This window comes from Hemitrygon akajei, chromosome 27 (assembly GCF_048418815.1).
Source record: "Hemitrygon akajei chromosome 27, sHemAka1.3, whole genome shotgun sequence".
NCBI lineage: Eukaryota > Metazoa > Chordata > Chondrichthyes > Myliobatiformes > Dasyatidae > Hemitrygon > Hemitrygon akajei.
This window is the reverse complement of record NC_133150.1, coordinates 16063596-16088661: the sequence shown is the minus strand read 5'-3', so window position 1 is coordinate 16088661 and position 25066 is coordinate 16063596. Positions and strand designations below refer to the sequence as shown.

Here is a 25066-nt window from a genome sequence, read left to right as displayed (position 1 = left end):
TTGTGACTTTGCTTCAACTGCACATTTAGCTGTTGACACAAAGGAAAAATGTTCTAAAGCCAATTCCAGTTAAGATTGAATGGATCTTAATCAACTCTAACACAAAGCAACAGTCCAAAAGCCAATTCCAGTTAAAATTGGATGAATCTTAATCGACTCCAACACAAAGACAAAATCCAAAAGCCAATTCCAGTTAAGATTGAATGGATTTCGACCGTTTCCTGGCCCAGAGGTAGGTCCAGGAAATGGGAGGGGAGATATTGTTCACTGTAGCACACGGTAATCTTACAAAACAAAAAAAAGGCTCATAAATTCATCCTCCATCAGGACCACTAAACATACGATATTGTCTCAATGTAAAAATAACATATATCAGATGCTTTTTCTGGTTATTATAACTTTGATCATCTCATATGGTCTATTAAGACACTGGCTGTCATACTGTAGCAGGAATTTTACATCAGCCAAGTTATCTCATGTGGGCAGATTGTTCACACATTTACAAGCCACCTGAAAATTGCTCTTGGTGGACTTCAAGGCTAATGAGGTACATCCCCAGCTCAACACCAATAATCTTCAACTGCTGACTGCCTTTTTCATGCACCTACAGGACTCCTGGCCATGAATTGCTTCAATGGTGTTACTGTATTTGAAGCTAATGTCTGATATGTTCAAGGAAGAGAAACATCTGTATGTTTCTAAGATCTGAAAACAAAATCTAGACTGGTCTGCAGAGGTAGAATATCCAACAAGGATTTCAAGGGAGATTTATTTACTCAAAACAATGTAAAACACTGACTCAAATAGCAGTTGAAACCAACAGCATTGAAGGAAAAGGTAGATAAACACTTGTAAAAAAGAAATAGGTTTTATTGCTGGTGTTTGATATAGACAGATGGGAAAGCATTCATTTGGATGATATATGTCTCCTAAATAACATTTAACTGAGAAGTGCATTCCATCTGATACCAAATGAACATAAGCAATGAGAGTTTTGATTAAGGCTTGTTAACAGGTACATATCCCGAACAGAATTAAGGAGGCAATTTTCAAACCAAGCCATTATATTGACAGTAAAATGCCTCCATCGATGCAGTGGGATGGTGGGTAATGCTGTGATAACAGTCAAAGAGTACAGAGAAAAACAGAATATGGCATATTTTAAGTTGTGAGAAAATATGTGGAGAATATTTGACTTTTTTTTCAAAAAAGTTGAGCCAAGGCCTTGTGCAATTACATATTTTCTTTTGTGCACGCCTGAGCTCATCAAGCTGAGCAAACAGGCTGCGCGGTTGTTTGATCATGACTGTTGTAACAGCTGTGAAGTTTAGACAAGCTGACTTAATAAGACATTGAGTCAAAAGACACAAAAGCTATCTGAAACAATGACATCTTTCCACAACATATGGAAATGTTTGTGAAATAGTCTCTTTCTGCAACTTGCTTCCTGTATGCTTCAGTGAGGATATTAAAAGTAATTTATTGAAAGCCCTACAGTAGAAACCTCTAATTTTTCAAAGAGTGTACAAAGCCCCTCAGGGTCAGGATGGTTCATAACACACCTTTGGGTGATTTCAAATCAATTCGGGCTCAGACAAAGCTGCATTTCTTTAAAGCTTCCTCTCGTGATACTAGCTTTGAAGGCAATTTTCCACCATTCAAGCTTTGTCATGGCACTGCTATACAATATCCATTTCCTTCTGATGAAATTTCTATTTTCCACCTGACACAAATTAAAACCTAAGAGGATTAAATGAAGTTTGAAATTTAAAGCTATATATCGCAAACAAAATATCCTTGCTTTGAGCACTCCTCTTATTTTGGAAGCTGCAAAATCAGTGATTTATCCATTGAGTTTTCAGCTTTCGAAATAAATAGGATACATTAGCAATGGATCAGTATTCTTATGGCATCAGAATACTAACAAACTCTGTTCACGACGGTTCACTGTCTTTTTGTTGTAAACCGATCTGGGTTATTGCTCTTTCTAAAAATGAATGATTAAAAGTTGTCATTATGTAGCAAGCGAGTGCAAATTTAAGGGCTTAAAAGAAGGAAATAGAAAAAAATATTACCAGACAGCACTTAATTTAAAATGCAACTGTTTCCTACAGATTTCAGAACCATTCTTAGGAAGTAAAATTAGATCATTTGTGCAACTATTATGTGGTGTCTCCTACAAATCACTCACTTTCTCTGAGCTTAAGCAATAACTCTGACTTTTTTTTAGTTTGCTGTAGAGATGGTGTTGGAGGAAACAGATACATTACTAAGGAGCATCCTGATGGCAAACAGGTGGGGACACAAAACTTTGGAAATCCATGTAATCTATATAGGCACATTTAAGTCTTTTTATTCCACTTTTGTTCTTCTTGTGTCTGTTTTGTTATCTTTCGTCTATTCTTTCCTCCCCTTTGTTCCCCTCCGCTCTCTTCTTTCATTATTCAGCCTATTCTTTCTTTCATTCCTTTTTATCAGGCTCACAGTTCTTTATTTGCTTACCTCAGGATATCAGGAGGTTTGGTTACTTGATCTAGTGAACAGGAGAATAGGCTCAATATTTGATGTCTTTGGCTGAGAACTGGAGACTTGACACATAGAGAGGCTCACAATGAATTGTGCCTGTACAAAGCACATGTTAACATGTAAAAGGAAATTGGCTGTACTCAGTAAAGCTTTCAACATTTGTGTAAGAAGATAAATGTGCTGTTTCCAACAAATGACAAAGACTCAAACAGCAACCAGTTTACGAATTAATCCCAACAAAATCTCCTCATGCCTATTTGTTATTTAGCTGAATTTCAAAGGGAAATAAAAACATTTTGCAATTATATTTTGACCTTTAACATTCAGGTGAGTTTGTCAAATGTTGACAGAGAGAAAAAAAAATCATTACTCTTTTTTCAGGAGCCAAATTTGGAACTTCCCATGTAATTCCCATTCCCATTCCCATTCCCGTTCCGACATGTTGGTCCATGGCCTCCTCTTGTGCCTTGATGAGGTCACCCTCACACTCTTACACAAGGACTAGGGTATTGTTTGAATGAGTATGCTTAGGTATTAATAATGTATAGGAAAGCCACCATTGAATTTACTGCAACCAACACAAAATGTAGGACGAACTCAGCAGGTCAGGCAGTATCTATGGAAATGAATAAACAGTCAATGTTTCGGGCTGAGACCCTTCTTCAGGACTGGAAACAAAGGGGGAGGATGCTAGATAAAAAAGTGGATGGACGGGAAGGAGGATAGCTAGAAAGTGATGGCTGAAGCCAGGTGGATAGGAAAGGTAAAGGGCTGGAGAGGAAGGACTCTGATAGGAGAGGAGAGTGGACCATAGAAAAAAGGGAAGGAGGAGGAGACTCCGGTGGAGGTGATAGACAGGTGAGAAGAGGTAAAAGCCCAGAATGGGGAATAGAAATGGGGAGGGGAAGGAAATTATTTTTACCGGAGGGAAAAATCAATATTCATACCATCAGGTTGGAGGCTCTCCAAATGGAATAGAAGATATTGTTCTTCCACCCTGAGGGTGGCCTCATCATGACACAAGAGGAGGCCATGGAACGATATGTCGAATGGAAATGACAATCGGAATTAAAATGTTTGGCTAGAGGGAAATTGTGCTTTTGGCTGCTGGGGCGGAGGTGCTCAGCGAAGCAGTCCCCCCAGTTTACAATGGATTTACGATGGGTCTCACCAATGTAGAGGAGACCGCATCAGGAGCACCGGACACAATAGACAACCCCAGCAAATCTGCAGGTGAAGTGTTGCCTCACATGGAAGGACTATTTGGGACCCTGAATGAAGGTGAAGGAGTCAGTAAATGGGCAGGTGCAGCACTTACTGACTGAGTCAGTTTCAGAGTTTTACAGTATCCAAAGTGTTAATAAATTTAAGTAAGTGTTAGATTTACTTAAACTGAAAAAGGAGTGTATCATTACTAACCGGCAAATCTGTTTTTTTCCAAGATCTGCCTGCACTCTGTACTATCAGCATTGCTGAGTTGTACTGATGTAGAAAAAACTTTGATGTTGCTTTTTTAAAGTATCTTGCAAAAACTCATGAGATGTTTACCAACTGTGGTCCAGTGTCTAAAGAATGGTCACTAGATTAACATAAAGGTACATAACAGCTAATTTGCATCCAGCAGCATCCTACAAGCAGCAGCAGGACTGATGCTCAGATAAGTGACATTGGTTGAAGGTTAGCAATCTCTATTTTTCTTCAAAGTGTGCCATGGAGTCATTTGGATCCACACAAACTGGCAGAAAAGGGTTGAGCTATCAAATCCAAAAAATGAAGCTGAAATACAACTCTGCCTACTCTATCTTCCACTGAAGGATCTTTATAGATTATATGTTTAGATCATTGGAGTGGAATTAGAATCAATAACTTTATGACAAGGTTGACACCTTTCTCGCATTCTTTCTATTATGACATAAGTAAATGTCATTGATGAACAGATATGTAATCAGATTAAGGAAATGGGTAAAAATAATAGGGTTGTTGTTGTGGGGGATTTCAACTTAAACTGGACCTTCTTACTGTAAGGGGCTGAATTTGTTAAGTGTATCCAGAAAGGTTTCTTAAATTAATACGTGGACAGCCCAATGTGAAGAGGGGCTCTACTGGACCTGGTGTTGGGTAATGAACTTGGCCAAGTAACTGACCTTTCAGTGGGCGAGCAGTTAAGGAACAGTGACCTCAGCTCTTTAGCTTTCGGGATAGTTATAGATAAGGATAGGTATGGTCCTTGTGAGGGGCTCCAAAGATACTCATAGCCGAAGGGTGGTAGTGAGGACGAGCTCCCACCTGTTAAACAAGTGCTCTTCATGGCGTGCGTCTCAAATAGCCTCTGACAACCAAGTCCAACTTCTGGTCTTCAAGTGTGGCATAGTTCTTATGCCCGGCAGAGCTGTTCACACTGACAGGAGAAGGGACAAAGGCGGGCCGCTGGCGCCTTAAAACCAGTTGCTCCGGGCAGATGGGGCTCATTAACCACAGATGGTAGCTCATCTAGGAGAGGGAGAACTCTGATTTCAAACATCCGCTGCCTTTCCTGCTCATGGGAATAGCTTTGGGAGTAAACCCCAAGGAAGAATCTGAAGTCGGAGTCCTGAAGGTGGCTGACTACCGTACCCAGCACTGGCACAGCAACTCCTGCGATGCTCCTGGCACCAAACTGTATCGACTTTCATCAGCATGGTGGGGGGGGGGGGGTGTCCCACTGCATGGGCAACAGATGGTTCTCCATATCAACTCTGCCCTGGCTTGCGCCCTGGAGAGGCCACTCCCCAGTGACTACCAGAGGTGCAGTACCTAGTGGACTAGGACAAAGTACAGGGGCATTAGGCAGGAACTGAGAAGCATTAATTGCTTCCATCTTTTCTCTGCAGGTCCACATCGGACATGTGGAGGGTGTTCAAAGACCAATTGCACAGAGTACAGGAAAAGTATGTTCCTGTCAGAAGGAAGGGTGGGGATGGAAATATAAGAGGACCTTGAATGTCCAGCGAGGTGATGAATTTAGTCAAGAAGAAAAAGGAAAAGTATGTAAAGCTTTGGAAGTTAGCATCAAATGAAGCTCATGAGGAATATAAACCAGCCAGAAAAGAACTCAAGAAGGGATTTAGGAAAGCCAGAAGGGACCATGAAAAGTCCTTGGCAGGTAGGATTAAGGTGAATCCCAAGGCATTCTATGCATACATGAAGAGCAGGAGGATAACTAGAAAGAGGTTGGGACCACTCAAGGAAAAAGGGGAGAACATTTGCTTGGATGCAGAAAAGGTGAGTGAGATATTAATGAGTACTTTACTTCAATATTTACCAGAGAAAAGGACATGGAGGACCAGGAGATTAGCACACAATGTATATATATTAAGGTGCTTAGAAGTCAAGGAGAAGGAAGTGTTGGGGTGCCTAAAGAGTATTAATATGGATACGTCCTCAAGGCCTGATGGGATTTACTTCAGGTTATTTTAGGAGGAAAGCGATGAGATTGCTGGGACCTTTGCCAATATCTTTGTTTCTCTCTAGCCACAGTGCCAGAGGACTGGTGAGTGGCTAATGTTGTACCTGTATTTAAGAAGGGAACAAGGGAATGTCCTGGAAACCATAGACCGGTATTTCTCATGTCAGATGTAGAGAAATCACTGGAGAAAATTCATAAGGAGTATTTGGAAACCCATGGCTAATTAGGGAGAGCCAGAATCGTTTTGTGTATGGCAAGTCGTGCCTTACCAACTTGATTGAGTTCTTTGACAAGGTGACAAGAGATAGATGAGTTGTCTACATGGATTTTGGTAATGCATTTGACAGTGTTCCTCATGGGAGGCTAACCCAGAAGATTAGGGCACATGGGATCCATGGTGAAATATATGCATGTTTGGATTCAGAGCTGGCTTGTGTGTAGAAGGTAGAGGGTAGTGGATGAAGGGACGTATTTGAGTTGGAGGTCTGTAATTAGTGGAGTTCTGCAGGGACTTCTGCTGTTAGTAGTGTACATAAATGACCTCGATGATAATGTGGATGGGTGGGCTGGTAAATCTGTGGATGACACCAAGATTGGTGAAGTTGTGGTTGGTGTAGAAGACTGACAAAGAATACAGCACAATACAGATCAATTGTAGATATGAGCAGAGAAGTGGCAGGTGGATACCCCAGATAAATGTGAGGTGTTGCACCTCAGTAGGGAAAATGCAAGGAGACAGTACACTTTTCAGGGCAAGGTCCTTAATCATGTTGCTGAGCAGAGAGACCTTGGGATACAGGTTCATAGCTCCTTGAAAGTGGCTACATGGGTCAATAGGGTGGTTAAGAAGGCCTTTTTGAATGCTTGCTTTTAGTAGTTGAGGTATTGAGTTCAAAAGTCAGGAGGTTTTGTTGCAACTTTATAAAACTCTGGTCGCCCCACTATAGGAAGGATGCTGAGGTTTTGGAGAGGGTGCAGAAGAGGTTTACCAGAATGCTGCATGGTTTAAAGGGCATGTGCAGTCACGTGAGGCTGAATAAACTCGGGTTGTGTATTCTGGGGCGTCGGAGGCTGAAGGGAGATCGGATAGATTTATTAGACTATGAGAGGCATAGGTAGAGTGGGCAGAGAGTACCTGCTTCACAGGGCTGAAAGGTCTAATACCAGAGGGCATGCATTGAAGGTGAGAGGAGGTAGGTTCAAGGGTGACGTGAGGGGTAAGACTTTTACTCCGAGAGTGGTGGATGCCTGGAATGTGCTGCCTGGTGTGGTGATAGAGGAAAATAAATTAGAGGCTTTTAAGAGACGTTTGGATAGGTAAATGGATAGGAGATGGACGGCTATGGACATAGTGTAGGTAGGAGGGATTAGTGCTTGGGTGTTTTTGACTTGCTTTTTAGCTGGTTCAGCACAACATTGTGGGCTGAATGGCCTGTTCCTGTGCTGTACTCTTCCAAGTCAGTTAATCAGAATCAACAATACAAAAAGTCAATTCGCACAAATATACTATATTATTTTCTGGATTTTTATTAATAAACTGTGAAGGATCTAAACCCAATAAAGTTAATCATGTAATGTTTGTCTGTATACGGTTGTTTGAATGGTAGAAATTAAGGTTTGGTCTATTAACTCACAAAATATCACTTGCACCACATGGCTGATAGCAGTACAGTCTGTTTTAAAGTCAAAAATCAAAGTCAAAGTAAGCTTTTATCGAAGTGAATATATCTCACCATATACCACCCTGAGATTTATTTTCTTGTAGGCACTCATAGTAGAACACTGAAATACGATTAGAATCATTGAAAAACAACATGTGAACAAAGACTAATAAACAACATATGTGCAAAAGTAGGCATACAATGAAAATATTAATAAATAAAGAAAACTATTATGAATAAAGTTATTCATACACAAATATTTTCAGGAAATATATAAAATGCATAAGATGCCAAGGCCGGCAAGTGTAATCTCCTGCCATGACTGAATTTCTTAATCTGCGTATTCTCTCTGGAATCAAATGATACCTGAGCCAGAAGCAGCAAGTTAAAGACAGAAGTAGACACCATGCATCTCTGGCCACTACTCCATTAAAATAATTAAGGTGAAGAATATTAGAGGTGCTTCAGTAGCGCAGTGGTTAGCACAACGGTTTACAGTACCAGCAACCCAGGTTCAATTCCCATCACTGCCTCTAAGAAGTTTTACATTCTCCCAATGAATGCATGGGTTTCCTCTGGGTGCTCTGGTCACAGTACAAGGATGTACTTGTTAGTAAGTTAATTGGTCATTGTAAATTGTCCTGTGATTAGGCTAGGTTTAAATGCATGGGTTGCTAGGCAGTGCAGCTCAGAGGACTGGAAGGACCTATTCAGAGATGTATCTCAATAAATAATAAATAAGTGAGATTCTATCACCTTCTGCAGTGGCGGGCTTCCGGATAGTGGCTAATAAAAGCACTGTTTTTTTTTAATGAAGGCGTACTCCACAAGTTTCTATTCAGTCACTGGCCATTATTCAGCATGAAGAGCAGTGACATCGAGTGTATGTTGCAGACTAATGGGTATCACTCCAGAATGTCTACAAATGTCCATTTGGTGATGCACGCTGTACACTGAGATCTATCATTCAATTTCATATCAATATAATTATCACATTTCATGACTGGTTTCCTACTTCAAATTGGTCGGTTAGTGGATGACATGGCATGCAGCCTGAAAGGCTAACTCAGACACTACTCAAAGTGATGGTGATGCAGGATCAAATGCAATTGTAACTTTGCATATGGTTGCATTGTCCTTTAGCCATTTATTTATTTATTTATTGGGATCCAGCATGGAATAATTTTATGCCTTTCTGTCCCTTTGAGCCATGTAGCCCAGCAACCCCAGATTTAATCCTAACCTACTCACGGGACAATTTACAATGAGCAACTAACCTACTAACCAGTACGTCTTTGGACTCTGGGAGGAAATCAGAGCACCTGCAGGAATCCCATGGATCCTGTACAACCTATTTACAGGCACCGTCAGGTATCGATTCCAGGTAGCGGGTACTGTAAACCGTTGCACTAACCGCTACGCTTTCTGAAACATCACTTGACTCAAGTGATTGCACTATTGCTATCAATTTACAAGTGATAAAAGCCAGCTTGGTAAATCACTGGAAAAGAATGGCTACATATGGAAACACATCTCAGTCAATTTAGTCACATCCTAGTGGACAAAAACAAGACAGAAGTGCAAACTTTTCTATAAAATTCTTATCAACTAGAAACAAGTTATACCCACCACCACCCTCAGCAACATGAATGTGTTGGCATCTTGCAACTAATGATTGATGCCACTTGTTAACTCTATCAACAAGCTTCACAGGACTATACAGCATATGACAGTTCAAATGTTATTGAAGGGCAGAAACAAGTTTGCCTTCCTATCTTTGAAAAACTGTAGAAAGATGAGGAGAGATGATCTCATCTGGCTGCAGGCTGTCTGCCAGTAGGTGTTCACAGATTCCTCTTTGGAGTCAGTCTGCCTCACAGCTTCAATTGTCCCCTAGTCCTTCATCTAAAGAAACGTTCACATTGTGCTCAGTTTTTTTGTCTGCTCTGTCTGCACAATCACAATGCTGGTACCTGCCTGCCCTACCACTAAATGCTAGCAATGCTTTGTGACAGTAACCGTGGTCTGAATTTGATCAGGGCTTACAGCGCATCTTTCTCTCTCTGATATCAAGGAGGCAAGGCAGGCTTTTCATCTGACAATCTCTATTTGAGTTCAGCCTTTATCTTTTTTGTGATAAAGAATTAACCCAGTAAGATTCATAAAACTTCTAATTCAATACATAAACTTAAACCATAAGATACAGGAGCAGAGTTAGGCCATTTAGCCCATCGAGTCTGTGCTGCTGTTCCATCACAGCTGATTTATTATCCCGCTCAACTCCATTCTCCTGCCTTCTCCCTGTGAAGTTTGATGCCCTTTACTAATCAAGAACCTATCAACCTCTGCTTTAAATATACCCAAATACTTGGCCTCCACTTGCTGTCTGTGGCAATGAATTCCACTGAATCATTACCCTCTGGTTAAAGAGATTCCTCCTCATCGCTGTTCTAAAGGGATGTTTTGTATTCTGAGGCAGTGCCCTCTGCTCCTAGACTCCCCAATTACATAAAACATCCTCTCCATGGCCTCGGCCCTTCAGTATTCGATAGGTTTCAATGAGATCCCCTCTCATTCTTCTAAGCTCCAGAGAGTGTAGGCCCAGAGCCATCAAACGCTCCTCGCACATTAACCCTTTCATTCCTGAGAAACAATGTCACGAACCTCTCTGGATGCCCAGAATATAATGCATTTTACTGAGTTAAGTATTGTATGTAATTAGTTTTGCTACAACAAGTGTATGGGACATTGGAAAAAAAAGTTGAATTTCCCCATGGGGATGAATAAAGTATCTATCTATCTATCTATCTATCTATCTATCTATCTATCTATCTATCTATCTATCTATCTATCTATCTATCAACTCATGCCCATTAATCACAACTGAGAGAGCAAGAGAAATAGGACACAGGGCAAAAGCTGGTATCTAGAGCAGGTATAAAGAGAAGGGCAGCAGGGCAAGGTGACCGGGGGGGGGGGGGGGTGGATGGAGATTTGAAACAGTTGTCTATAGCTGACTAGTTTTCTGATGAAGGGTCAGAATGGTGAGATGAAAGAACCAAGTGGAAAAGGAAGATGCGGAGTCGGGTGACAGAAGCAGATGAGAAAGGAAATGGGCAGATGGAAACATGTGGAGGAGTGGACAGTGAAGGTGCATTGTGATAAATGGGGGCACAAAAGCTATGCATTCCAGAACCTAATGGCAACCATTAAGGGTGTGATGAGGGGCAGATGGGTTCAGATGGGGGAGGATATCACTTGGGTAATGGCTGGATGGAACTATGTGGGGGAGGGGATCAAAAATGTGCTTCCTTCCTCCTTCCCTCTTCTGAGCCTGGGCAAGAGGAGGAGCATGTGGAAAGGGAATGGAAATGCAGCACGATATAAAAGGTAGGGAGAAACAGAAACACAGGAGGTAAGACTTATCTAAAGTTGTTAAATTGAATATTTATACTATTGAGTTGTAGACTACCCTGGCAGAATATGAGATGTTCTGACTCCCCTCCCATCACCTCACCTGAGTTGGTCTGTACCTTTTGTTCTATTTTCTGCTTCTATCTATATCAGCAACTCACCTTTGTCTCCCATCTCCACCCCTCCCTCTCCCCCACTTGGCCCTCTCTATCCATCATCCCTTATCAGCCCACCGGTAACCGACTGGCCCGTGTGCTTTCTTTGTTTACTTACACTGCACCTTTCTGTAGCCCGCTGCACTTATGCATTCTGGGTTCCTTTTACTTCAATTGGCTACCGTATGGAAGAGTCTGCCTGGAAGACATGCAAACTAATTCGGCACAGCTTTGTGGGCTGAAGGGCCTGTATTGCGCTGTAGGCTTTCTATGTTTCTATGTAAACTAAGTTTTTCACTGTATCTTGGTACACATGACATTTCCCTCTTGCAATATCTTGCCTCTCCACTTTCAGTCCTGATGCAGACCTGAAATAACAAAAATTCTTTCCTGCCAACCACTCCCCCAACCCCACAGAACCTACTCGAACTTCTGAGTTCTGTAAGTAGTTATTTTTTGCTCTGACATTACTTGTTGATTTCTGTGATTTTTGTGTCCAGTCAGTGTTGACTGCAATGTTGATTGTCTGGATGCATCAGCAGAGATCCAAGATTGTGAATGGCTGGCTCCAGTTAAAGCTAGCGTTCACTGATTACAATTTGGCTCTGTCCTTTAAGTGGAGATGTATTGGGGCTGATGCAGTGTCAGCAGTCCTGGATGAAATGTTGATGATCTGGAAAGCAGAGAAGATTAGAACAATAAGGGAAAGATAAGGCTCCAGGATTGTCAGATCCTGCTCTGGAAGCCAAGGTCAACATGTAATGTTGGAGAGATGATTTTCAAGGAGATTCAAGCAGCTTCAAACATGCGCTCAGAGCACAGTGGCAGTAGATAGCCAATGACGAAGAGCAGCATGCTGCTCCTCAGGGAGCTTAATGACCTACCAGCAAAGTACACAAAAATGTGCTTCTGACAGTGCTCAATCCAGCATTTGCTAATAATTGGTTCACCAATAATCTTTTCAAGCACAATTTATTACTAAAGTTCAAATATCCCATAGCACCCAGACATCTTCCCCAAATGAACACCTTGAAACTTGCACATCCCACTTACAAGTCAAAAATGAGTGATCTTTCAACCAGACCAATTGGATGACACACAATATAGTTCCTTCTCACTTAGAGGGACAAAGGGACTCAACATCAGCTGAAGCTAATCAACGTTGGAGATGTACCCCCAGTAACCTTGTTAGGTACTTCCTGGACAGTATAACCTGGCCTCTGGATGTATGTTTGTGACCTTCTGCTGCTACAGCCCATCCACTTCAAGGTTCAATGTGTTGTACGTTCAGAGATACTCTTCTGCACATCACTGTTGTAACATGTGGTTATTTGCGTTACTATCGCACTCCTGTGAGCTTGAAGCAATCTGGTCAACCTCTTCCGAACTCGCTCAATAACAAGGCATTTTTTCCCCACAGAACTGCCACTCAATGGCCATTCTTTGTCATCTCTAGAGAAATGTGTGTGAACATCCTAGGAGCTCAGTGGTTTCTGAGACATTCAAACCAACCCATCTGGCACCAACAATCATTCGATGGTCAAAGTCACTTAGATCACACTTCTTCACCATTCTGATGTTTGGTTTGAATAACAATCAAACCCCTCGACCACATCTGCATGTTTTTGTGCATTGAGTTTTTACCACATGAATTGCTGATTAGATATTTGCATTAACAAGCAGGTGTACAGATCACTGAGAGTACGTGAAGGAGAAGATGCTGGCCATGACTGGGATGTTTGTTTGTTGCTGAGTTCACAGAGAGGAGCAAAGCACAAGCCATCAGAGAGACAAAGTCCTCCCAATCTATCATTCTTACTCTCCTCCTCGTATCCCACCTTGAAGCAGGAAAAGGCAGATAACTCATCTCCTTCAATATTATCCCTGCCCACTTCCAGTTTCACATACCTAAAATTTGCTATCTGATGAGATGGTAGAGGAATGGAAAGAATGGATGAAGAAGATGCCCTCATTCAATTGTACCTCTGCGCAGTTACTGCCTCAGTAGATAAATTACTACACAATACAGAGAGCTGTTTGAGGACTTTTGTAGAATGAACAAAGTCTAGTTTCTAAATAGGGAGAAATTTCAAAAATCAGATGTGCAAAGGGACTACTTGTGAAGTATTCTCTAAAGGTTAACTCACAAGTTGGATTGGTGGTAAGGAAGGCAAATACAATGTTAACATTCATTTTGGTAGGACTAGAATATAAGAGCAAGGATATAATGCTGAGGCTTTATAAGGTATTGGTCAGACTGTACTTGGAGTACAGTGAGCAGTTTTGGGCCCCTTATCTTAGAAAAGATGTGCTGGGATTCCAGAGGATCCCGAGGAGGTTTACTAGAATGATCCTGGGAATGCAGCGGTTAATGTATGAAGAGAGCTTGATGACTCTGGGCTTGTAGTCGCTGGAGTTTAGCAGAATGAGGGGGGAATCACACTGAAACCTATCGAATATTGAAAGGCCTAGATAGAGTAGATGTCTCCTATAGTGGGTGTCTGGGGACAGAATGCACAGCCTCAAAATAGAGGGACATCCATTTAGAACAAAAATGAGAAGGAATTTCTTTAGCCAGAGGGTGGTGAATCTGTGGAATTCATTGCCACTGACTGTAGAGGCTAAATCATTGAGTATACCTAAAGCGAAGGTTGATAGGTTCTTGCTTAGTCAAAGCATCAAAGGTTGTAGGAAGGAGGTAGGAGAATTCGGTTGAGAGGGAAAATAAATCAGTCATGATGATTCCATGACTACAGATGAGCCAATTATCCCAGTTTGGCTCCTATGTCTTATGGTCCTAAAGTGTTATACTGCAATCTTTAAATGCTTACACTTCAAGGATGGCTGTTCTTTCTGCTCTGTACTTTCTCTTGGGGGCCAAAAGAAAAGTAGATGAAGTCTTCTCTCCTTGGGTGTAGAAATTTGTTGGTTGCTCAAAAGCAGCAGTGAGATGTGGCAGAGATAGGCAACACCTTGGGATGATGCTAGGATTTGGAAGCCAAGGGTGTTCATGACTTTGACTATGAAATCCATCAGAAATGCAGTGTGAAATAGTAGCTGGGGGTGCAAGAGGGTGCTGGCATTGGAATGGGTCCAGATGAAATTTATAGAATGGTTCTGGAAATGAAAGAGTTAACGTAGGAGGAGATTTTAATGGCTCTGGGCCTGTAACGCTGGAGTGTGGAAGATGAAGCGGGGGATTTTCTGCATCAACCTTCAAATAGCACAGTTTCATGATAAAGTGGGTGAGTACATAAGAAATATTGCTTATCAGGCCAGTGAGACCAAAATGATGTTACTTAATTTCTGCCAACTAAGTTTGCCGCAATTTCAGTATCATCTCCATGCCAGATACATCAATGATGCCAAGGCATGGACCCAGATTTTATCAGAAATTATTGGTGAAACAGCCAACATTTCCCTGTATTATTGCTAGCAGCTGCAAAATTTCTGCCCATACATCGGCAAATACAGAAATCTATTAATGGCCATCGATCTTCACCAGCATTTTAATGATTGTGCTCCAGTTTTGGCCTCCTTGTGATATTTAGTGAGGAAAGTTGCACATATCGGCACTGCATGCTCAGGGTGTCAGCTTCAGTGACCTAGGCAGAATCTTTATCTCAAAGCTGTGTTATGAACTTGGTGTGCTCTCCCTATGACCATGTGGTGTTCTCCAGGGCATTCTGATTTTCTCCCACATCCAAGACATGAAAGCTAGAAGGTTAATTGGCCACTGTAAGTTACCCTAAAGGTGTTGCTGAGTGGTAGATTCTGTATGGAGCTGATGGAAATAGAAATATTAGAAATGGGCATGAGGGTCAGCATGAATTCAGCAAATGAAGTGCCTCTTTCTGCATGATGTGACTCTATGACTCTTTCTTAAGTTGCTCTGCCAGGTTAGACTTCATGCAGTGGATGCTTCATTGCTCAATGGAGATGACTAGCTGTGAGATATTGAGGCAGATACTGCTGAATGTACATTTTTTTCCAATTGACTGTGTATTCTTAAGCATTTTAAGTGATTTCAGATAAGTAATATTTATAAAGTTTGTTGTCAGTTGTAACAATTCTTAAATAGTCTGTTTTGAATGTTTATACAAGTCTAGAAAATTCTGAAAAATTCAGACTTTGACATTTGATGTCATATCAGAGAGAGGCCTAGCCAGTTGTCAAAGCTTATTTTGCGTTGTTTTAAGGATAGCCCTACTTTAGTTCTATACACGTTCTTATTGCAGCTTAGAAGGTCCTTTTGATATCCAAAGCCAAGCCACAGGGGGCATAAAATAAGTAGTTAACATAATAATCAGAATGTTTCCCAAAATTTGCACTTTCAAAATGATTGAGGATAGAGAAGTTCCATTTTTTTAAAAAATTGACTGTAAAATACAAAATAATGTTGAAATTCATATCCTATAGTCAATAGTTATTTTTAATGTGTGGCCTATTGTTACAGGACTTCACTAATTCCATTATAAGTCACCGCTAGCTATCTTAATAAATGTAGTGGGAGTTCAAGCGTTTTTCAATATTCCTTAAGAATGTGGAAAACTGTTGATAACTAAAATGAAATATAATACTTCATACCAATGCCCCCGTGTTGCAAATATTATAACCACATCGTGAGATTTTTACCACACAATTCCAGCTATGACAGATAAATCCTGCAGCTGTTGTCAAGAACCGCTTATCAGTTGATGAATTTGATGGTTCATTTTCTAATGGTAGTGCTCGTACGTTAATAAAACCCGCCCGACTTCAAATCTTGCCGATTTTCTTAGAAAGATAATCAGATCAACATTTTTCATGATGAGCTTTGATTTTATCACAACTACAAAAGGAATCCAAGCCCTAAAATTACCGATTAATATTACTATCTGAGTGTTTAACGTTCAGAAACCGGGCTAGAAACATAGTTACATACCAAATATCTTTCTTATGTGTTATACACAAAATTCTCAAAGCTGCAATGTGATGGTTAAATGCAAATTAAATTCTTATGCATGGTGGAAGATTGTATCTCCATATTCGATGTTAACGATAGAGGTTGCTGGCATGCAGCAATGGTATTAACTGGAGTGCAGGGAATTTTATGTCATTGCTACAAATAGAAATGCATTTATTTATTTGTTGAGCTATAACGCAGAACAGGTCTTTCTAGCCCTTTGAGCTGTGCCGCCCTACGCTCCCAATTTAACCCTAGACAATTTACAATGATTAATTAACCTACCAACTGGTATACCTTTGGACTGTGGAAGAAAACTGGAGCACCCAGAGGAAATCCACTTAGTCACAGGGAGAATGTACAAACTCCTTACAGACAGCAGTGGGAACTGACCCCGTGTTGTGCTAACCATCATGCTACCATGTTTTGTGAAAAGAATAATTCTCACTTCAAGCAATCTTTAATGGGAGGAAGAAGGACTGATTAAACAGAGCTTTGATTTCATGCTTCCACATGATATGCACTCAGCAGCTACTTTATTAGGTACACCTGTACGCCCTCTCATTAATGCAAATATCTAATCAGCTTATCATGTGGCAGCAACTCAATGCATAAAAGCATGCAGGCATGATCGACAGATTCAGCTGTTATTCAGACTAAACATCAGCATGTGGAAGAAATTTGATCTAAGTGACTTTGATCATGAAATCATTGCTGGTGCCAGATGGGGTGGTTTGAGTATCTCAAAAACTGCTGATCTCCTGGGATTTTTAAGCAGAACAGTCTCTGTTTATGGAGAATGGTGTGAAAAAACAAAATGCATCCAGTGATCAAAAGTTCTGTGGGTGAAAATGCCTTGTTAATTAGAGAGGTCAGAGGAGAATGGCCAGACTGTTTCAGGCTGACACAAAGGAAACAGTAACTCAAATAACCACATGTTGAAATGAGTCAATATGACAGAACTCTTTAACTTTCTGGTCTATTTTAATGGACAATCAATAGTCTAGCACATTTCTGAAGATCTGAATCCAGAAAAAAATGTTACAGGTTGGTTGTGGGAGGTTGGCAGATTTTTTTTCTTTTACTTTTAGTACACAGCAAGATTTTTCACAATAACATCAGAATCAGAATCAGACTTTAATCACCAAGTACCTGTGCACATACAAGGAATTTACTTCCGGCAGATGTTCATTTCGAGACCCTCATTTGTTTAACAAATTCAAACTACTAAACTAACTGAATTAAAGTTCTTGTTGGGATTTGTCTCGTGTCTTCTAACTGCTAAGAAACAATGGAAGAAAATGTGATGCATGCTGGCTTGGTTTAACTATGAGATCATAGACAGAATGAGGATGAAGTGTTTGACTGTAAAGAATTGTTGATTCTGTATATAAAATAGATTTGTGACATCAACTTGTCTCATGTAAATAATTCAGATCATAAACATGTGTCCTCATCATAGTAATTTGAAATTGATTTGTTTGAGCCAAAAGAATAAGATAATTGAATCTAAAGAGTATGAGGAGCAATCAGCTGCTACATCTAAAATATTTTTACCCGAATTCTAAATTTATCTCTTGAGAACTTGAAATTTGGCCTGTCTTAAAGTCCAATCATCTTTACTCAGATAAATCTTTCTAGTTTTACTTGATATTTTAATTATTTCATTAATTTAAAGTTTCCCATCCCCAGACCTAGTACTCTGGGAGGATGGGACAGTGTGGGCTGTGAATATCTTTACAGCTGCTGTCAATGCCTATAGGGAAAACAAAACAAGAGAAAGAGATGGGAAATGCCACTTCCCCTTCCCCTGCAATGGAATACTACACCTCTGAGAAGCACCTTCCCAAGTGGTTCAGCTGAGAACAAATCAGAGTCAGCCCTGGAGGCACAAGGTTCAAGTATCAGGGCGAATCAAGACTTGAACCCACAACATCCTGGGCAGGGAGTCAAGTACTCAATTGCCTGAGGTGCCAGGTCATATCAGAAGAATTCTCTTAACTCCCTTTGTTCTTGGAATTAGTTTAAAAACATAACTTCTGAAATATGTTTTCAATGTAACTAGCATTCTCTTTCAGGACCATACACACTGAACAAAACGGACTGTTTAATAAAGTTACCACCAAAATCACTATATTCAGTAATGTTGTAAAGTAGAAATCAAAAATAGGGAATTCAAGCAGTAATGTCTGTAGATATGGCCTTTCAACTTTTGATCGCAGTATTTAATTTACAACATTTCTGCATGTAGTTTCTAACTAATAAGCAACATACTTAAATGATAATTAAGTACAGAGTTGAAGTGGCATAGAAGTAGTAAACTTTAAATATTCTGTTATGTCTGAATTAGACTGTTGTCCAAAAAAGAACTGGTTTAGATTTGCTGTTTTTATATTTTAATGCTTAATATTATACAATAAAACAGTTCTGGTTACTGAAAATTAATAATTTTCTTTTTACACAAAACTAATGGAAGCAGCCTATTGTATGTCACATTCAGTAAGCAATTGCTACTTTCACCTAATGGATTATTATAAAGAAGCAATATGGTATATTTAATTTTCTTCAAAATATATTTGCTCATACCTTGTATAACATAAAAACAATGTGTTTTATATATGACTAACAATTCTGTCTGTTGGATTCAGACTGGTTGGTTTAGGTTATATCAAGTTACATGTCTCTTAACCACTGTCTTTATTGAAGACACTGAAGTCAAGGCTGAGTTAATATTTTATATTTTGAAACGTAAAGTATGTGATTGTTGGTAATTTTCACAGCATCATGCATCAAAATGATACAATACTTGCAAAAGATTGTGACCCACAAGGTGATACTCATTAATGTAACAGTCAGCGATAATAGGATAATGCTTACACTAAGTCACCAACCATTTTCATCAAGAATAATAAACACAATCAATAGCAAATGTCATAAAATTTCTTCACAATACACCTATTATGTAAAGGAGGCTGTTTGAGATTTTTAATCTAAAGCACATATCTCTTGTACACCTTTGTAGAACTTGATATTGAAAGGAAATCTTTCCACTACTGCTGCATGAAAAACCTGCCTTAATATTACTTCTCAGTTCTGGCAGTGAAAACCATGAACTCAGATTTATTTTCGGGATTCCGCATGGCAGATATAAATGGGAATAACTGCTAACATTGTCCTCCCTAAAGAAGCAACTATCAGTTGGAAGCCCTGGTGATAGAGGTGAACTCCCCCACTGGCAAACTGACACTTCTAAGGTCAGAAATATTTATAACGAATCCTCAAAAATAATCAAAGATGCCTCTCGCATATGAAACCATGTTTCAGTTACTTTTAGACTTGCGACCCATTTTCAAAAGTTGTGAGGATTTTGTGCTTGGTCAACAAAGCAGCTTGTCAACATTTTCGGGTTAATGCACTCAAGATGTTGGAGTTCTGTTGAAGAGAAACAGATCATGCTCACCTATGTGAGATAACACTGTAAAACATCTAAGGGGACAACACCCAGAGCTTTGTATCATATGAATGATAGTCTACATTCTTCACTTCATGAACTTGACATTATTCTCAATATGCCTAACCAAAGAGTCTCCTGGCAGAAGATACAAAAGCTTAAAAGCATGTAGCACCAAGCTCAAGGACACCTTCTATCCCACTGTTATGAGATTCTTAAATGGGCTTCTTGTACCATAAGATCATCTCTTCTCAACCTACCTCATTATGATCTGGCACTCTATCGTTTACTTGCATTAAATTTTTTGGGTAGCTTTTACACTTTATTCTGCATTGGTTTTGCTTTACCTTTTTCTATCTCAATACACTATCTAGTGACTTAATCTGTATGAACTATAGGCAAGACAAACTTTTCACTGTATATTGGTACAAGTGACAATAATAAAACACTATTTTACCCAGACTCCATCATTCCCATAATGTTTCAAATTAATCTGGTTTCAAAATTTTGGTAGGCAGATAAGAACATGATTGAAATTGTTATAGTAAAGATCCTACTTAACAATACATTCTGTGTCAATCTTACTGAATATTATTAAGATATGCAATTTTAAAGAGGCACATATCAACACATGGAAAAACACTAAGCATTTTACACAGTATAGCATTGTAAAACAACAACAACATAACAGCTCGAAGTAGCTACAAATCTGCAGACTTTTGATGGTTACATTAGCATTGATTATTATCCTCATTTCGGTTCCTTTAAATATTTCCAATTATGTAAAATAATATGCTCCTGGCTTTTTGTAAGTAGCCATTTGAAATAAATGCTGTAAACATTTGTTTTCTACTTGCGTTTGAAATTTCATGTTCCATGCAGTCTCTGCAATTGCCTAACCAGCCTTTAATAGGAAAATGCCATAATTATGCTTTGTACAAGGTAGTGCTCCTTTTCTGATGAAACAGGCCATCATCTGTCCATTAACATGACATGTATATAGCATACATCCACCACATCATAATTCCAAAAGTTTGGATATCAAAATATTATTTAATTATCTCCATTCATTAACCCCAAAACAAAGTACCATTGAATTAGCAAATAAAATAATTTCTCCTTAGAACATTTGTTTTTTTTTCAATTTTTCATATACTGGGCATATATTGACGTAAATGCTGGGTGGTACTTGAGTGTGTGTGCCAGAGATGGGGAGAAACACAGTAAGGGATGCATAGCTGAAGCTTTTAGCAGCAGTTGTGATGATTAAAATATCATCATTCGCAATCAGTGCTCCTGTGAAACCGATGGCAATTCTGGAATTTCTGCACGTATGTAGAATCACGTATGTATTCAGTTTCTGCACATATGTAGAATCACATATGTATTCAGTGATTCAGATGGTAGTATTTCATTCTGCTTCATAGGCAGTGCCGTTTGTAGCCTTCTCCAGTAGATTTAAGGGACTAAGATGAACTTATGCTATTTACAAACCTATTCAGCTGTGAAATACCAAGCAAATCTCATGTTTTGTTTTGCGAGGTTTGGAAGCTTTTAATGTCATATAAAGACATAATTACTGCCACAAAAATGCTGTAACATGGTCATAAAATAATTATTTGTTTGTAGTTTCTGAATTAAGTATTTGGCTTTAAAAAGCAAATTTATGTGTTTATAATTCCTCTGTATCCCAAACATTATTTATCACTGTATAATTTTCAAAGGGCTGGTTAATACTTGAGAGATTATTCTACGAATGTTTTCATGTGATTGGTTGCTTGACCTACTTAGTGTCATCGTGTTAGAGATTGCCAGGGATCCCGCTGATGTGGTGACATCAAGAAAGGGCAAGTTTACACACAAGAGCTAGTTTTCCAAAGATCTATGACGCTTTGTCACTGACCGGCGATTCTGAGTTAAAACATTCCATTTGGTCCAGTAGGTGTGAATTTCCAGAACAACCTGAAGAGAGAGATGCAATCGCATAGAAAGATTTCAGCATAAGTCAAGGTAAAACTCCGTATATGTAGAGGGGTGCAACATTGTCTTATTTTTAAGCATTATCAGAGTTCTGATCTAGCTCTATAGTTTGGGATGGGTTTATTTTTTCTGGGCTGCTTGAGGAACTGGTATTTAGATTGGAGTCACAGAAGGATGTTTATGAAGTACTTTAATGGCAGCCCAGATCATTTTGTCTGGCATCAATCAGCCAAACCCAGCCCATGGGGAATAAGTAAATTGCATGCATCTTAAATAAGTCATGCAAACCTACTGTAAATATGAAGGAAAGAATCCTCATGTGCTTCAGAACTAAGGGAACAAGGTTTTAAGAGAAAGAAAGGCAAATGATTTGCATCATGAACATCATCCTTATATTTTTAGGTAAATAGCATCACAACCATTGAATCCATGAGATCTTTAACTTTCCGTACTGATAATGTGTGATGCTTTTCTTTTGAATTAGTGGTCATTCGGTACAACAGTTAAACTATATTCCATCTTTTCCAGCACACGCTTTTGCAATTCATCATAAAGAGCATCCTCACATCAGCATTACTGTTTAGTTTGGCACAGCTTCTTCTCCCAATATACAAAAACTGCAGCGAGCTGTCCGGACAGCAAAAAAGGTCATTGGCTGCAGTGTCCAGGATGAAAACAGACTCTACCACCCTGGAAAAAGCCCCTTCTGGAAAATGCTAAAGGGCTATCAAAGCAAACAGTTCATGCCATTTTAAGAGTTTCTTCCCTAAGGCAGTTAATCTGATCAGCCTTTCTAGTTGCCACCCTACTTCCTCGGTCTATTACCTCAGTCATTGCTCTACATTGTAAAGACCATAAAGCATAGGAGCTGAATTAGGCCATTCAGCCAATCAAATCTGCTCTGCCATTCCATATGAATTATTTATTATCTCTCTCAAACGCATTCTCCTGCTTTCTCCCTGTAACCTTTAATGCCCTTACTAATCAAGAACCTATCAACATCTGCTTTAAATATACCCAATGACTTGGCTTCCATAGCCATCTGTGGCAATGAATTCTACAGATTCACCACCCTGTGGCTAAGGAAATTCCTCCTCATCTCTGTTCAAAATACTTTAAACCACTTTTTTATAATACTGTTTAGATTGTAGATACATGCTGGCAATTATGTATTTATGCACATTTTATTCCATAATCGTACTTTAACCTCTAAGTTTATGTTTATATAATTCTTTATTCTTCTAATTGTTGGGTGTTGCATTTTGCTGCAGGTCACACCAACACACCACAGTGGATTCCAGTTAACTGGACCATCAGTTAATCAGGGCAGCCGCTAATTTGGGACAACTCTTAAAGAACAAAAACTAATTGAGAAAATAGGTGTGATTCCTTTTGTTTATTTGGGGCACTATGCAACTTATGAGGGCAAGAAACTGCTGCAGAATAGTTTCTAACCAACATAAGTTGCATGCAGTTGTGTGGTCATTAGACACTACACCATACTTAGAGCACACAGTTTTGAAATAGTGTCAGTTGCATGTGATTGTGTTCAAAAACAGTGATTTTTGTCACTGATAATTGGCGATTATCAATTCAGAACTGTTTTGCGTACTGTAGTTTCAAGCATCCAGGTTTGGAGAAGGCAGAAATGGCCAGGAGTGAAAATGAAACAATTTCATTACTTCATCAAGTTAGGAACTACAAAGAATTTGAATCCTTAATAATCAGCTTAAATGTTACAATAAAAATTAACATTTGGAGGATGGTTATAAGAATTGTATGAAGGCAGTCCATTATCTGCACTTGATGTCTGCACTGTTTTTGTTCATCTAGTCAATCAAAAGAATACACTGGATGAATTATTCCATCAATAACTATTGGGAACTAATAAACAGTTTATGGTACTGTAGTATTACTGGTAGTGTTCAAATTTGTTCTATATTCTATTTAAATGCATAATTTGTTACACAGTTAAATGGTAGTTTATCTTTTTTATACCTTTTTTACCATTTCCATGAAAATTTAGCTAATTGGAGCCACTGTACTAACCTACCACCCCACCAGCCTCCGGGTCCAACATATAATTCTCCATAACTTCCGCCACCTCCAACAGGATCCCACCACCAAGCACACCTTTCCCTCTCCACCTCTTTCTGCTTTCTGCAGGGATCGCTCCCTATGTGACTCCCTTGTCCATTCATACGCCCCCAATCCCTTCCCACCGATCTCCCTCCTGGCACTTATCCTTGTAAGTGAAACAAGTGCTGCACCTGCCCTTACACTTCCTCCCTCACCACCATTCAGGGCCCCAGACAGTCCTTCCAGGTGAGGCGACACTTCACCTGTGAGTCAGCTGGTGTGATATACCGCGCCCGGTGCTCCCAGTGCGGCCTTCTATAAATTGGTGAGACCCGACGCAGACTGGGAGACCATTTTGCTGAACATCTACACTCTGTCCGCCAGAGGAAGAAGGATCTCCCAGTGGCCACACATTTTAATCCCATGTCCCATTCCCATTCTGATATGTCTATCCATGGCCTCCTCTGCTGTCGAGATGAAGTCACACTCAGGTTGGAGGAACAACACCTTATATACCGGCTGGGTAGCCTCCAACCTGATGGCATGAACATTGATTTCTCTAACTTCCGTTAATGCTCCTCCTCCCCTTCTTACCCCATCCCTTATTTATTTATCTATTTATTATTTTTTCCCCTTTTTTTCTCTCTCTGTCCCTCTCACAATCACTCCTTGCCTGCTTTCCATCATCCTCTGGTGCTCCCCTCCCCCTTTCTTTCTCCCCAGGCCTCCCGTCCCATGATCCTCTCCCTTCTCCAACTCTGTATCCCTTTTGCCAATCACCTTTCCAGCTCTTAGCTTCATCCCTCCCCCTCCTGCTTTCAAATCTCTTACTATCTCTTCTTTCACTTAGTCCTGACGAAGGGTCTCGGCCTGAAACATCGACTGTACTTCTTCCTATAGATGCTGCCTGGCCTGCTGCATTCCACCAGCATTTTGTGAGTGTCCACTGTATTAAAATCTGCTTAATTGGGCCCCCATGTGTCCTAATTAATCAAAATCCACTGTATATGTAATTGTACATGGCAGATAATGTTAATCATTGAAGCTTGATCTTATAGCTATTGATGGTAAATTGACTACAGCAAGGGTGAAGAAAATCACAGGCTTAGTCTGCCCCAGGTACACATTGTAAATGAGACTAACTGATGCACAGATTTAAATACAAAGGTAGTTAATTACATCCAATCATGAACAATTACAATGGATTGATCTTGAATAAGATTATATAATGAAGTAACTCAACCTGCTTAGAGTTCTGACTTCTTGATTCAGAGTAGAGGAAATAGATCATTGGAGAAGAAAAATAGCAGGGATAATCAAGGGAGATGGGAATTGGTGGTTCTACTGGATGAGAAGGTGCAGTGGGGTTGCTTGGATTGAAAGATTAGTGGATAGAAATGTTCGATAAGG

The 25066-nt window shown here is 39.8% G+C and overlaps 1 protein-coding gene across 1 annotated transcript in view; it reads right to left on the bottom strand.

Annotated features, from left to right (window-relative positions):
• lgr6 (leucine-rich repeat containing G protein-coupled receptor 6) overlaps positions 1–25066 on the bottom strand; it is a 312367-nt gene that overhangs the window by 267570 nt on the left and 19731 nt on the right. The window lies entirely within an intron of this gene.